The following is a 16,935-nucleotide window of genomic DNA, read 5'->3' on the forward strand; positions in this document are numbered from 1 at the left end:
CCCAGCTTTCTGAACTAGATGAGGTCTCAGATGTCAAGAACAGCTCATACATTTCCTTTATAAATCTCCTAATAGAATTTGGGTCTTTTTTTCAAGTTTGTAAATTACAAGATGGGAAAGTCAATGACAGTTCTTCTCATTCATTACAGGAATAAGAAACAGTCTGATGATATGAGAGATATTCAAGAAATAGGTAAATAATTAAATAATAAACATGTAAAAAGTTATTAAAATCAAAAGCTATAGAACCAACAAAAATATACTATAATATAGCCATGATTAGCAAGACAGAATAGGTTGAGAAATATCATTACATAAAGGATACATAGATGTGGTACTATGGTACTTAAGCCTTCTTGTTCAACTGAACTTTTATCATTTTGTAATGATCTTCTTAATTGTTTTTGGTTCAAAGTCTTTTTTATCTTATGTGAGAACAGATGCTCCTGCATTTTGTTGTTGTTGTTGTTGTTGTTGTTTTTATTTGCATGGTAGATCTTTCTCCATCCTTTACTTTGAGCCTGTGGGTGTTATTATATGTGAGATGGATCTCTCAAGACAAATACACTTGGGTCTTGTCTTTTTATTCAGCTTGCCACTCTGTGCCTTTTAATTGTGGAGTTTAGATCATTTACATTTAGGATTTGTTTTGATATGTGAGATTTTGATCCTGTCATCTGGTTGTTTTGTAGAGTTGATTGTATAGTTGCTTTATAGTGTCTGTTAGCTATATGGTTTACTCAATATTTTGGTCTCTCTCAGTGGGAATGGAGCTTTCCGGTTGCATCTATTTGGCCATCTTCTGTTCTTTTTCAGCTGAGTGGCTTTTCATACCTTGAATACACCACATTTTATTTATCCAAACACCAGATGATGTGCATCTGAATTGCTCCCAGTTTTAGCAACTATGATTTATATTTCTATGCAAATCAGCCCACATATCTTTCATTTATTGTGGGTAGCTACTTGGGGTGAAAGTACTGAATTATTTAGTGGATTTTTTCATCATTTAAGAACTTGTCAAAATACTTCTTTTAAAAGTGACTGTACCATTTTACATTGCCACCAACATCTTGATAAGAGTTCTAATTCCTCTACATCCTCACTGACGCTTAGTATTTTCAACCTTTATTACATAGGCCTTTTTATTTTTTAGTGTGTAGTAATAGCTCATTGTGGGTTAATTTGCATATATATTACTAGTGATTAATGATGTTGAGCATCTTTTTTTTTTTTTTTTTCTGAGAGAGAGAGGATCTCCCTCTGTCAACCAGGCTGTAGTGCAGTGGCAACATCATAGCTCACCTCAAACTCCTGGGCTCAAGGTATCCTACCACCTCAGCCTTCCAAGTAGCTGAGACTACAGGCACACATCACTATGTCCGGCTAATTTTTAAAATTGTCTGCAGAGATGTGGTCTTTCCATGTTGCCCAGGCTGGTCTGGAGCCACTGGCCCTAAGTTATCCTCCTGTCTTGGCCCCCCAAAGTGCCATAATTATAGACATGAGCCACCACACCTGGCCTTGAGCATCTTTTACTATCATTAGTTTCCATCCAAGTATTTTCTGTAGTGAATCATCTGCTCAAGTCTTTTAGGTCGTACAATGATTTCATTGGATAGTCTGTCTACTTGCTGAGTTGTAAGAGTTCTTTTTGATACAAATCCTTTATCACATATATGTTTTGCAAATATAATTTCTGCCAGTCTATGGCTTATATCTTAATTTTATCGTCTCCTTGGAAGAACAACATTTTTAATTTTAATAAATCCAGTTTGTCATTTTTAATGTTTCTTTTTTTGATGCCACATGTAAGAAATACTTGTCTAACACAAGGTCACTAAATTTTTTTATAAGACTACTTCTAGAAGTTTCATAATTTCAGCTTACATTTAGGTCAGTGATCCATTTTGAGTTAATTTTTATGTACAGTGTAATGTGGGTTTGAAGTTCATATTTTTTGCACCTGAATTCCAAAAATTTAAGTACTATTTGTGGAAAAGATTATCTTTGAATCTTTTGAATGATCTTAGCACCTTTGTCAAAAATCAATTGATCATATATGTGTTATCTACTCTGGACTCTAATTCTGTTTTATTGTTGTAGATATTTATTTATCTCACCATACACCAATATACCTTCTTGATCCCTACATACTTATGGCACATTTGGATACAGATAATGTAAATCTTTTCATTTTATTCTTTTTTGAAAAGTACTTTGGCAATTTTATAACTTTTATATTCCTCAGTACTTTCAACAACTTCATTGAGATATAATCTGTATACCATAAAATTCTCCCATGTAACATTCTCCCATATGTAACATTCAATAAATTTTAGTATATTTATTGTGTTCCGCAACTGTCACCATAATTTAGTTTTTGAACATTATCATTACTCCAAAAGGGTGCCTTGTGCTGGTTTACAATTAATTTCACCTTCTACCCTAGTTTGAAGAAATCAATTACCTCTTTCCAATGTTCTGCCTCTGAATGTTCCATATCTATGAATTGTACAATATGTAGTTTTTAGTGCGTCTTTTAATTTTGCATAATATTTCCAATATTTATCCATATTGTAGTATAAATCAGTATTTCATTATTTATTATTTTTCTGATTAGCTTTTCAATGTACAAATAGTTCACATTCTGATATTCATTGAAGAGTTGATCAAGATTTGGATTGTTTTACCTTTTTAGCTATCATAAATAATGCTATCATGTATATATGAGTTTAAGTCTTTGTATAAACATATTTTTATTTCTTTTAGGTAGATACTGAGGAAAGGGATTCCTGGATTTTCTGGTACACTTATGTTTATTTATTTATTTTTTAAGAAAGCAAACTATTTTTCAAAGTGACTGTGTTATTTTACTTGCTTACCTGGAATGTATTAAAATTCCCATTTTTTTTCATAACCTTAACAACAAATATTATTGTCTGTGTTTTTTAATTATAGCTGTTGTATTGACCTTATAGTGGCATGTAATTGTGATTTTAATTAAAATATTCTCAGTGACTATGATGTTGAGTATCTTTTTTGTACTTATTAGTTATATTAGACATGTTCAATTCATGCACTATTTATAAAATAAATGTGAGAGGTCTTAACTTACCTATTAAAAGATAAAAAATACTTTTATAAGCTCAAATAAAATTCCCAGCTATGTCCTATATACAAAAAAAAGACACCTAAAGCAAAATAATTCAGAAAGACTGCAAGTAAAGAGAAGGACAAAATTATGCTAGAAAGATGGAGACATTAAGAAATAAGGATCTGAGAATCTAATAAGAAAGTAAGTAGAATTTAAACCAACAACTTTCAATGTGACAATTTAATGCTATCAAAATTTGCAATAAAAAATTATAAATTATAAATAGCTATATACCAAATGTATAGGAACCAAAGTTGTAAAGTTAAGAGTTAAAACAGATGCTAGAAACCTTAGGTAGAAACACACTCAATATAGAAAACATTTATATAGGACTTTTAGTATCAAATAGATAAAGAAGCCATTAATATATATGGAATCTTTATATACCTATATATATATACACACACACACACACACACATAAACACACACACACATATATATATTGTATAAAAGACCTTAAGATCATAATCAATATAGATCTTGTGTGTATTTTAACACTGTGGAATTTACTAACATTTTCCTTTAATTTATGGTTATGGTTATTTGGTTTACAGAATATTCTATATTATTTAAAAATTGCAATTTCTATGATCAGGTTAAATAACTACACAAATATACACACAAATACACGAAACAGTTCTGATTAAGTCTCTGTTATAGGCAGATACTGTATCTCTGCGACTTGTGAATGGGATCTTCTCAGTGATCTTGCTCTGCCTTCGGTTCTAGGTTTTAATCTAACACATACTTACGCTATTTCCCATCTTTTAGTTCCTTGTTCCCATCTATGAGCTGGAACAAATTTTTACCAGTACCTTAAGGGAAGCTATGTTTCTCGATCTTCCTGCAGTGGTTTAGACTTCTGTTACAGTGCGGAGATAGGGAAGAAGAGACAGGGAAGGTCCAGGTCTTTGTGTGTGACATAATGTTTAGATACATTGAAAAGAGGTAAAGAAAAAAGTGGGGAAAAAGAAGAAAAATCTTTAGATAGAATAGAACTTGTCTGTTGTTAATATTTAATATTCTTCAATATTAAATATTCTTTAAGAATAAGTTTTGTCCAGATTCGTTTCTTAAAGTGGTGTTTGATATTCTTTAATTGTCTTGCAAGTAGTGAGAGTTCATTCTTTTTCTTTGCTTCATAAAATTTATTTGCATGACTATATCACAGTTTATTTAGACATTCTACTGGAGATAAACTTTTTAACTTAAATTTTAGTATACTATGAACAGCAATGGTATGAAGAATGTTGTACTGTTGTACACGTATTTTAATTAATATATGAATGCAGCCTGTAATTCCAGTACTTTGGGAGGTCAAGGCAGGCAGATTGCTTGAGCCCAGGGATTTGAGACCAGCTTGGGTAACATAGTGGGACCCCATTTGTACAAAAAAAGACAATGTATATATGTTGGATGTATATTTAGGAGTGGTCATAAAGAATACTTTATGTAGATTTCCCTAAATGTTTTCAAAGTGGTTGTATAACTTTACATTCCCCCGCGTATGACTAAAATTTCATTCGTTCAGCATCTTTGTCAACACACGATAATAAATCTCTCGGTAAATTCTGGTCACACTTATGGGTGATTAGTGGTTCATCTTGTGATTTTAATTTGCCTTAATCTAATGACTAATAAGCACTTTTTCACATAGAATAGCAATACGATATGCATCATGAGTGATGATTTTCAAAAAATGAATAAGTATTATATACAAGCACATTTTGAAAAGTATAAATAGGCCAGGTGCAGTGGCTCACACTTGTAATCCCAGCACTTTGGGAGGCCGAGGCAGGCAGATCACTCGAGGACAGGAGTTTGAGACCAGCCTGGCCAACATGTTGAAACCCTGTCTCTACTAAAAGTACAAAAAGCAATTAGTCAGACATGGTGATGCTCACCTGTAATCCCAGCTACTGGGGAGGCTGAGGCCTGAAAATCACTTGAATACAGAAGGCAGAGGTTCTAGTAAGCCGAGATTGTGCAACTGCACTCCAGCCTCCAACAGAGCAAGACTCTGTTTCGATAAAATAAAATAAAAGTATAAGTATGTCCAAAAATGTCCAATAGTATTATAGTAAATGTGCTTTCATTAAACTGGAAGGAACTTAATCAGATATAAGCCATGCATCTTATGTGAGAAGACACACACACTAGAAGGGCTCTTTCAGGTACTTCTGTTACTCCGTAGATGGACAATTTCCTGATTTGTTTCTGGTCAGAAATGACTGCAGTAAAAGACAGGCCTGACAAAGAGAAGGAGTGCTATATAAAAGGGAACTGAACAATATTAACAAAGTTCACAGTTCCATTTCCATTAACCAGAAATTCTTCTGACTGAAAGACTGTGGCACATATTGAAATAAAAGTGAGGAAGTGGTAAATAGATTGTAGTGAAAGTTCTCTTTAACAATCTAAGGAGAGAATATCTCCACATAATTTATCTCATTATTCCTATTCTTCCCTTTCTAGTCATAATTACAGACACCAAAAGCCCAATTTCAAGAGTCTCTCATCTCCAAGTAATGTCTGCCAAAAGTGAGACATTGAGAACATCTGAATTCTCATTGAAGAGAACACTTGGATCTTGGAGTTGTACATGGCAGATCTTGAGGATAACGTCCAACATTCACACTTCGCAAATCTCCAAGTAGGAGGATATGGCTATTAGCTTTGTCAGGATACAGAGTAACATTCATTGCAAAAAGAAAAAAGATACATGCATACATATACATACATGAATAATGGGATCTTATCTCCCCAGAAAAGTGTATAATAAAGTGTATTTCTTCTCAAGATATTATATAACTGAGCAGTATGAGATCAAGAGACCAATGACAATTCTGTTTAAATTATTTAATAGAAGATTACTAATACATCTGCAGAACAAACAAATCCCTAACCACAGACATTAACCATTTTCTGAAAATTCAAATAATAAAAATCAAATATAAGACTAATATCTTTGAGTTCAATTTTCATAACCAAATGCCCTATAAATTATCTGCCATTAAGTCCCTTCACCTATCAGAGATGGCTGAAAACATTTGTTAGTTCTAAATAATAATTTCCAGAAAAACATTTCTTAGTTCCAAATAACAACATCATTTACCAAGGATGTGAGGATTTGCCATTTATTCAAGTTCTTCCCTAGAAAACAAAAGAAAGTCCACTTATGTTATTTTTTGAAGTGAATATAAATTATATTAGTGAGATAGCTTAGTCTGCCAAAGAATGATATGCAGAGTAATGAAGAAATTATATAAAACTATCTTAATAGTGAAAATAAATAAATCTATTAGTCTTGTATCAGTCAGAGTTCAACTGGAGAACCAGAACCGGTAGGAGGGAGGGAGGGAGAATAAAGAAAATAACGACATATTACTATGGAGACTGACTATGCAAGTTGGAGATCAGTAAGGCAGTCGTTCTGGGAAAAGCAGCAAACAAACAAAAAAACTGGAGCAGGCAGAAATGTAACTGGCACAGGACAAAGATATTGTCCACAGGCAGTCAGGATCAATGTAGAAATTTTTCTGTTTGCAGTTTTATTCAAGGAATGCCTAAAACTTCCTTTAACAGCCAGCCATTAAATTAGATCCAAGTAGATAATTTCCATAGATTAGAGTCAAGATTAGGAATTTTAATTGCATCTACAAAATCTCTTCACAGTAGCAACCTAGGTTAGTATTTGCTTGAATAACTGGGAGAAGTGTGTCTAGTCTACAAAATGGCTGCTTTCCTCTCTTACATTCTTGTAATTTAGCCAGATTGACATATTACAAAAGTATTTAAAAATATAAATATGGTTTTATTCTAGATTTACTATGCAGCATCCCATAAGGAAAGAATGCCCTGAAAATGTCATTCATAATTCAATCAATGTACATTTTAATTAATATTTTTATTTTAATGCTAATAAATTAAAATTTTGATTTCTTAGATTATTCACTGTGTGCCTAATATCAGTACATTTTTATATGTAATTTTATATTCTTCAGTAGTATGAATTGTTCTATAGTGGTGGTTGTGGCCAGGTGCATGAATTGGATCTAAAATGTTAATAAATCACTTCATTAAAAACACACAAGATAAAATAGGCTACATCAATATTTGCTAATATCTTCACTTATATAATGGTGTTGAATAGTATATAGTATTTTTATTAAGTTATTACTCATGTCATAAAATATTCAGTTTATACGCTATTTATTTAGCTATTGAAAATAATGCTACAAAATACATTATTTTGTATATGCCCTTGTCTGTGTGAAATTATCTCTGAAAGATTACTAGGTATGATATTGCCCAGTTAAAGGAATTCTGGATATCAGATTTTGACAGGTACCTCAGGACTATGCTAATCCAGAGTGAGAAGGTCCTTCTCTGTCTTAAGCGGTCTATGATCTATGCACCAAATGAAGAATATAGTGAGTGGACACAGCTCAGATTTAAGTAAATTGAGTGGTTCCAAGTTACCTGCAGCCCCCAACAGGAAGAACCACAATGAAACCACCTGCTGGGGATCTGCCTCTTTACAGACTGAGAAAAATTTGAGAACAGATTTTTTTTTTTTTTTTTGTAATATGTTTTTATTTCCATAGGCTATTGGGGAACAGGTGGTGTTTGGTTACATGAGTTGTGAGATTTTGGTGCACCCATCACCCGAGCAGTATACATTGCATCCAATTTGCAGTTCTTTAATTCTTCACCCACTTCCCATCCTTTCCCCCTGAGTCCCCAAAGTGCACTGTGTCATTCTCATGCCTTTGCATCCTCATAACTTAGCTCCCACTTATGAGTTAGAGCATACGATGTTTGTTTTTATATTCCTCAGTTACTTTACTTAGAATAACAGTCTCCAATCTCATCCAGGTCACTACAAATGCCAAATTCATTCCTTTTTATGGCTGAGAACTCCTTCCTCTGTCTGTCTGTCTGTCTGTCTATCTATCTATCTATCTATCTATCTATCTATCTATCTGTCTATCTATGTCACAATATCTATCTATGCCACTTGTTGACTGATGGGCATTTGGGTTGGTTCCACATTTTTGCTGTTGCAAATTGTGTTGCTATAAACATGTGTGTGCAAATATCTTTTTCCTATAGTGACTTATTTTCCTCTGAGTAAATACCAAGTGGTGGGATTGCTTGATCAAATGGTAGTTCTATTTTAGTTATTTAAGGAATCTCCACACTGTTTTCCATAGTGGTTGTACTAGTGTACATTCCCACCAGCAGTGTAGAAGTGTTCCCTCTTTACTACATCCATGGCAACATCTTTTTTAAAAATTTTTTGATTATGGCCATTTTTGCAGGAGTAAGGTGGTATCACATTGTGGTTTTGATTTCCATTTTCCTTATTAGTGATGTTGAGCGTTTTTGCTTATGTTTGTTTGCCATTTGTTTATCTTCTTTTGAAAATTGTCTATTCATGTCTTTAGCCCACTTTTTGTTAAGATTTTTTTTTTCTTTCTTGCTAATTTGTTTGAGTTCATTGTAGATTCTGGATATTAGTCCTTTTACAGATGTATAGATTGTGAAGATTTTCCCCCACTGTGTGGGTTGTCTGTTTACTCTGCTGACCATCCTTTTTGCCATGCAAAATTTCTTTAGTTAAGTCCCAGCTATTTATCTTTGTTTTTATTGCATTTGCTTTTGGGTTCTTGGTCATGAAATCCTTGCCTAAGCCAACATCTAGAAAGGTTTTTCCAATGTTATATTCTAGAATTTGTGTAGTTCCAAGTCTTAGATTTAAGTCTTTGATTCATCTTGAGTTGATTTTTATATAAGTTGAGGATCCAGTTTCATTCTCCTACATGTGGCTTGTCAATTACCCCAGGACCATTTGTCGAATAGGGTGTCCTTTCCCCACTTTATAATTTTGTTTGCTTTGTCAAAGGTCAGTTGGCTGTAAATATTTGGGTTCATTTCTGGGTTCTCTATTCTGTTCCATTGGTCTGTATGTCTATTTTTATACCATGTTATTTTTGTACCATGTTATTTTGGTGGTGAATAGAGGCCTGGAGAATGGGGATGTAATGTCCAGGGATCAGACAGGCAGGTTCAGCACAGTCTCACTAGCAATTAGAAAGGAGATAGGAAAAGGGAAAGGTGGTAAAGACTAGAGGCAGGTTTATGAAAGGAACCAGAGCCCTTGATTGGGTAGATGTGGGAGTGGAGGGCGAATCCAGCTTGTCTTCTGCAGCGTGAACACCCTGAACCCCTGCCACAAACAGACGTCTATACACAGCAGCCCTCCTGTGACTGAGATTCCTGGTTATTTCCTTGCTTGATGCAGGAGTGAGAGGGGTGAGAGAGGTAACTGACCAGGTACATAAGCCCTCTGCCCATGGGTAGTGTCGGGAACCTGGTTTCTAGCTCCAAAGCAGCTACAGCAAATTTTCAGGGCAATGGCCTGATTTGTGGCCCAGACTTCTTGGCATTGTCATGTCCCACTGGTTGGCAGCTGAGGGTCCTGCTGCTCTAACCTGAGAATAGACAAAACACGTGTTGGTTACTCCAAAGCTGTTCAAGGTTGGCTGTCATAACTGTGGCTGGAAAAAGTTTTAGTGGCTTTGCTTAGTGTTTTCAAATAATTTGTAAATCAGTTTTCAGTTAAATTGTGAAGTTTATCTGTTTTATTCTGTTGTTTAAAAATTAAGAAAGAAAATTATAGGAATACTGTTCTTTTAAGGATATTTTATTGTTTCTGTTTAATGTTTATTTAGATAACTATATTTAATTTTCTATTATTTTATGTTACATTTTAACTGCAAATCATATTGAGTTGCAGTTTAACTTAATTTTCTATTATTTCATGTTATATTTTTAACTGCAACTCATATTGATTTGCTGTTAAAATGTAACATAAAATAATAGAAAATTAAATAGGACTTTATTTAGCTTTAAGATGTTTTAATTTGGAAAATGTTTAACTAAATGTATAAGTAAAGCTATGGAAAAAAATTGCATATATAAGGGTAGAATTGGTCCTCAGATCCAGCATAGCTGAGCAAATAATTTTAGTGCTTTGGGAGGCAGATGTTGGAGGATCCCTTGAGCTCAGAAGTTTGAGGTTACAATGAACTATGATTGCACCACTACACTCCAGCCTGGGCAACAGAGCAAGACCCTGTCTCAAAAAAAAAAAAAAATCTGCATTTTACTGGAGGAGGTACGCCGATAGTGTTACTCTCCCCTTCCATTATTAGATAGATCAAAGAAAAATGTGAGAATAAAACCCACCCTGCAGTTTGCAGTGACGATTGTGTGCAGTGTGTGCCAAGAACAACACAGTGTCCAGCATGACATCCTCTTCACTGATATCCTCTTCCTCTCTTCTTGCCGTTTTCTTTTTTTATATACAAAATTCATAGCTTTATAGGGAGGAATGGGAGGAAAATATGACATGGGCTGGTCCAAAACTATAAATGGAAAAAATAAAACGAAAAGTTACCAGATGACATAGCAAAGGGATCCTCAGACATATAGAGGCCAGGAGACAAAAGAGAAATGTTTTCTTAGCAGGGAAGAAGAACTCTGAAAATGATTCTCTGTTGTGAGAAATCCAGCAGCCAACACATTAGCAATCAAGTATTTTATCGAGGGGATATATCTTGCTTCGTGATAGTATATTTTCATACTGCAAAATTTATTAGGAACCAGTTTTTACACTAGTTTCCAGGAGTAAAAATTTTACCAATCAATTCACTATTCTTGTTACCCAGGAGGGCAGAGATGATCACCGATCACAGATCTGCCTAGTGTTAACTAAGGACAATTTATTACACAGAAAGACTCGTGTGTGTGCCTGCACATGTGTGTGTGATGTAATCACAAATTGAAGGTTTAAAGTTTGCATTGGTAGAAGATAATTCTTTCTGACTCCTGGCTTCAGAGTCCCATGTTTATTGGGAGAAAAGAGAGTCAAGCTGGGAAGAATAGTAGCCCTGTGCCCTCCAGAACGGCAGCCTGTTTGGGAATTGTGAGGCTTCATGCTTTCCAGAAGACTTTGGAACTAGGAGGATGTCACCAGTGACTAGCACAGTGCCACCTTCCTTACATCTGCCTATCAGCCCTCCTCAGGGCATCCAAATGTGGCCCTCTCCTTAACTCCTTCCTCTGCTTCTCTTCTCCCAACCCTGGGATCTGAGCTCTCTCTTTACCTGTGCACAGTATCTACTTAGGGAAGCCCCAGCACCTGCTGCAGTCAGGGCTGCAGCCCTGAGCTGAGTCTAGTAGAAATTTTGTAAACTAAAGATAGCATAAGATTATTATACACTGCAGGTGGAAATGTAAAGTAGTCCACCTACAATGGAAAGCAGTCTGGAGATTTCTCAAAGAACTTAACACAGAACTACCATTTGATACAATTATCCCATTACTTAGTATATGCTCAAAAGAAAATAAATCATTCTACTAAAGCGACACATGCACTCCCATGTTCATGGCAGCACTATTCACAATAACAAAGACATAATCAACCCAGGTGTCCGTCAATGGCACACTGTATAAATAAAATGTGGTACATATACACCATGGAATACTACACAGCCATAAAAAAGAATGAAATCATGTCCTTTACAGAAATGTAGATGGAGCTGGAGGCTGTAATCCTAAGCCAATTAATGCAGCATCAGAAAACCAAATGCTATGTATTCTTACTTACATGCGGGAGCTAAGCACTGAACACACATAGGCATCAGTATGGGAAACATAGACTCGGGACTACTTGAGGGTGGAGGGAGAGGGATGGGTTAAAAAACTACCTCTTGGGGGCGGTCTCTACAGCCCGTCTCGCCTGTCTCTATCCGGATCTCTCCTCCTGCTCCTCTTCTGCCCCTGGTAGACCTTGTGCCCACCGAGTTACCTGCCCTGTCGGTGCGAGGAGACCTGGGACCCCCGCACCTGCCTGCGCTACCCAGCGCTTCTGCCCTGGTGTGCGAAGCACCACACCCTCCTCTGCCGTGTGGCGGGCCTGGAGGCGCCCCTTTCAGATCTCAGCCGCCACCACAGCGGCTGCCGCACGCGGAAGGGCGTGACATAGGGATGGCTTTCCCAGCTGGCTGCCACGCAGGAGCTCTAGTTGCTTAGCTCGCCCCGTGGGGAGACCTGAAATCAAGGCATGACTTAACAGCTTATCTTGTAAGAGAAAAGCTCAACTCAAAGGCAGATTGCTAGACCGGACTTTGTTACAAGCAGGACTGCGATGATGCTTACAGCACTGAAGTGAACTCCAGGCTAGGTACAGAAAGTGGCTTCTCTGCTTTCCCTCCCAAGTACAAGCGTATACACGTTGCAGACTTGAATCACTGAAGATGTAAGCCAGCTGTTACTCTCATATTGGGAGACACCCTGTGGACAACATGAAGACTGTCCCTTATCAAAGTCTTTAGTAAACAGGAAGGAGTCAAGGTTAAAGAATGTGTTTGATTACCCGGACTGCAGTATTTTGGAAAATGAACCAAGGCCTGGGTTTTACTCTGGAAGTCTGCCCTGCCTGCTTCTGTAATCTGGTGCTTGCATCCAGATCTTGGCCTTTTATGGACACTGTATGTTACTCTTATGATTCCCTGCTCTTCTATTAGTTCAGACGTGGCACCTTATTTCATTTCTGAGCCACTCTCTGCCGTCCAGAAACTTAGTGGACCTATAGAACTCTATTGTTCTGCTAAACCTGTGACCACTCATATCTCAAGGTCGCATAATGTAAAAAATAGAAGAGAAACATGGAATATATTAAGATTCATCAGGGGACTTTGGCAATTTTTTTCTCTTAACTCCTCCCTTTTGGGTTACTACCAATGCATTTTCAACGATAGGTCGATGTTGTTGTAAGTGGCCCTGTAACAGTATCCACAGCAGTTCTTGGTGATTTTGGTTCACCCACAAAGCATGTTATTACAGCAGAAGAAAAAAGTGCTGTTTTCATTGGCTGCAGTGAACCAGAGAGTAACCCCAAAGCTGAGGTGTGCTCTAAAATCCAGGGAAAGTGGCTGAAGCATTCCACAAAGAATTACTTAATCCTTCCATCGAGACATCTTTAAATTTTGAACGTATCCTTAGAGGACAAGAAATCATACAAATATGCGGCTTATAATCCTGTCACACATGAATTAAAAGTTGAACCCATTGGCCAAAAGCTCCTTGTGAGTCACCTTTCTTCAGATGATTTTGACATTCTTCATCCTGCTTGTTCACAGGTATTAGTTGTTTTTTCACATATTCCTCTAACATTGGAGTGTGTGGTTAGTGGGGTCTCAGCTCCTCAAGTGTGTTGGCTAAAGGACAAGCAGGATATTGCCCCAGGAAGCAACTGGAGAAGGTTGTATTCTTATGTTGCCACAGATAGCATTGACCCAGTGGACTCTGGAAACTATTCCTGCATGGTGGGAAACAAGACTGGAGATGTGAAATATGTAACATACATGGTTAATGTGCTTGAATATGCTCCCATTTCTAAAGGACTACAGGATCAGGTAGTGTCTCTGGTGCACAGTACATGTTACCTGTCATATTCATGGAAACCCACCTGCCAACTGTACCTGGTTTTATATTGCACAGCCTATTCATCCTTCCCCATGACATCTAATTGCAAGAAATTGACTGAAAGTCAGTGGGGTTATTATGGAAGATACTGGGCTGTATCAGTGTTTAGCAGATAATAGGATTGGATTTATGCAGTCTACTGGAAGACTTGAAATTGAAAAAGACAATGGATTCAAACCAGTTATAATCATGGCACCAGCAAGTGCAAAGGTGATAGGTGGAGACTTTGTCATTCTGTCCTGCCATGCCAGTGGGCTGCCAGTTTCAGTCATTCCTTGGTTATGACAGCTATGGGTTAATATCCAGCCATCTTGCGTAAGTCCTTAGACCTAAGTCCCAAAAGTCACACTTATCAAGGTCTGCAATCTTGGACCTGAAGCCTGGCTACTTCCTCATGTCCCAAGTTGACTCAAGCTCTCTCCATATTTAGGATGTGACTCAGAAACATGTGGGGAAACACATACAGGAAGCTCCAGATGGACACAGTACCACGCAGGGAGAAGCATCTCTCATGGTCGTTCCTTCTGAAACAAATACAGAAGTGGAAACAGTCATACTTTCTGCTGCTACTCAGAATGATGAAAGAAATAAAAGGGATGGTTCAGAAACTGGATTGAGCTCATGTCCAGTTAAGGTACATCCCAGTGCAGTGGAATCAGCATCAGAGAAAAATGTTAATGGCATCGCTGTTCCTGTCGCCCGCATCATACTGATCCCCTGACAGACCCACACACCAGATACGTACAAGCTGATGTGGAGGGCAGGTGGGAATGGTGGGCTATCCATTAATGGGTATTTTATGACATATCAAAAGCTGAACAATGGGGTTGGTTTAATAGGAATTTAACATACAGTTCAAGTCCCAGGGAGTGAAAATGAGCTCCATTTAGCTGAACTAGGGCCATCTAGTCTTTACAAAGTCTTGCTGGTAGCAAGAAGTGGAGCAGGTGAAGGACAAACTGTCATGCTTACCTTCTGAACCAGCAAAGAAAAAAGAGCATTGACAAAAAACACCCAGGCATTCTCTCCACCCATGGGCATCCCTAAGTATCCTGTTGTTTCAGAAGCTGCAAACAATTTTGGAGTGGTACTTACAGATTCTTGAAGGCACAGCGAAGTTCCAGAGGCACCAGATGGCCTTGCTATCTCCAATGCATCAGAGACATTGGTCTATGTCACTTGGATTCTTCTGGAAAATTGGGTTTCTCCAATCACTGCCTTCAAAGTTAAATATAAAAGGATGAGGACCAGTGATTGACTAGTGGCAACTGAAGATATCCTTGCTTCCAAAATATCCATGGAAGTTCATAGTTTAGAAACGGGTTCAACATACAAATTGAAAGTCATTGCTATCCATCATTAGGAAGGGAGTTTTAGGAGTCCAGAGTCTTGTCCTTATCAGGTGGCTGGGTTCCCCAGTCATTTTTTCAACCATCCAGTAATGGAACTCACATTGCATACACAGAGGCTGTCAGTGTTACCCAGATAGTGCTAAAGTGGACATACATTCCATGAAGTAACAGTAACACTTCCATTCTTTTATATCTATTGCCGACCATCAGATAGTGAAAATGACAGTGATTACAAGAGGGATGTAGTAGGAGACTCAAAGGAGTGGCACATGATTGGCCATCTGCTGTCAGAAACTTCCTATGGCATTAAAATGCAGTACTTCAGTGAAGGAGAAGAGTAAGTTTAGCAATGTGAAGATCTGCAAGACTACAGTAAAACGTGTTCCTGGGGTTTCTGAGTATCCGAAAGGCTTGAGTATCCCTCTGAATTCCTCAGAAATGAAGGAAACGTGAGGCCTGCAACCAGCCCTGCCAGAAGCAGTGACATGTTGTATCTGATCCTTGACCGTATGCTGGGTGTCATTGCCCTTATTTTTGTGGCTTTTTATTGCAATGTGCCTGTGGAAGAATCACCAGTAGAATACCATACAGAAATATGACCCACTGGCATATCTCTACCAGGGATCAGATATTAATGGGCAGATGGTGGAATACACCACTGTCTCAGGAGCAAATGAGATAAATGGAAATGTTCATGGAGGCTTCCTGAGCCATGACAGTCAGCAGTGGCTGTTCCCACCTTCACCATAAGGTCCTCAATGGAATCAATGTAATTGTGAATGGGAGCTTAAATGGAGGACTTTACTCTGGGCACATCAACTCTCTAATCAGGACACGTAGATTTTTAACAGCCTCATTATCTAGTGAACGGTGGTGGAATGTACATAGTGGTGCCTCAGATTTACCCTCTGGAATGTGTTAACTGTCAAAATTGTTGAAACAACAATAGCTGTTTCACCAAAACTAATAGCAATTTCAGCAGTATCCCTCTTCCTGTGGTCTCTAGGGTGGCACCTTGTCCTCAGTATGGTGTGGGAATCAGGCCCCTCAGTCAAATGAAGATGCCCATGTGCCTGGCTTCTGTGTCACTGATTGTGGCCAGTTACCTCAGGAGAGCATCAAGAACAACGTGGAACCAATCTCTACTCAGCATACTTGCTGCCAGGATAATAGAAACAATGTCAGCTCTAATCACATAGAAGATCCAGAAGAGTTCATCAGAGGAGACAGTTGTGTCTCTTCAGAAATGGACAGCAACACTTTACTTTGGAATCCTCTTATTTTGCCACCTATCTCAGAGGACTGTGCTGAAAAGACAACATGGCCTCCTCCTGGTGTTCCTTTGGGCAGTCACTCAGGGGTCCTCCAGCAGCCCCAGGAAACCGGAGGATGTGCAAACAACCAGTGATGTTCTGACTTCAATCCTGTAAGTAACTGCACAAAACAGGCCTGTGAATGAACTGTGTGAAGGACTTTAATTCAAATCAGAGATAATCATTATTTATTTATAGTATAATGTCATATGAATGTATCTTAAAATGTGTGGCCTTTTATATTATTTATGCCTTGAAAGTTTTCTTACCCATTGTTTTCCTCCCTGTCAGTAAGAAACAATCTTGTTTTGCATAGCTTTCAGTAACCTGGAGAGCAGAGGGATTATTTCATGTTTTCTAACAACCGTAGTGGCAGTTAGAACTCCTTTTGCAAAGGATCCCATCTCTTGGACGCTTCAGCTCAGAGGAAATGCAGAGGCCAATTGAAGGTTGCCACCACTCAGGTTTTCAGATGGAAAATTGTCTTTTAATAGTGTATTATCAGACTTTCTGAGAACACTTAGAAGTCAACCACAGTTTTGACCCAGTGTTTA

At 37.5% G+C, this 16,935-nt stretch overlaps 1 pseudogene; it reads left to right on the forward strand.

Moving 5' to 3' along the window:
- The first annotated feature begins 111 nt into the window (after positions 1-111).
- LOC102136525 (cell adhesion molecule-related/down-regulated by oncogenes pseudogene) lies at positions 112-16,476 on the forward strand (annotated as a pseudogene).
- The last annotated feature ends 459 nt before the right edge of the window (positions 16,477-16,935 follow it).

This window comes from Macaca fascicularis, chromosome 14 (assembly GCF_037993035.2).
Source record: "Macaca fascicularis isolate 582-1 chromosome 14, T2T-MFA8v1.1".
NCBI lineage: Eukaryota > Metazoa > Chordata > Mammalia > Primates > Cercopithecidae > Macaca > Macaca fascicularis.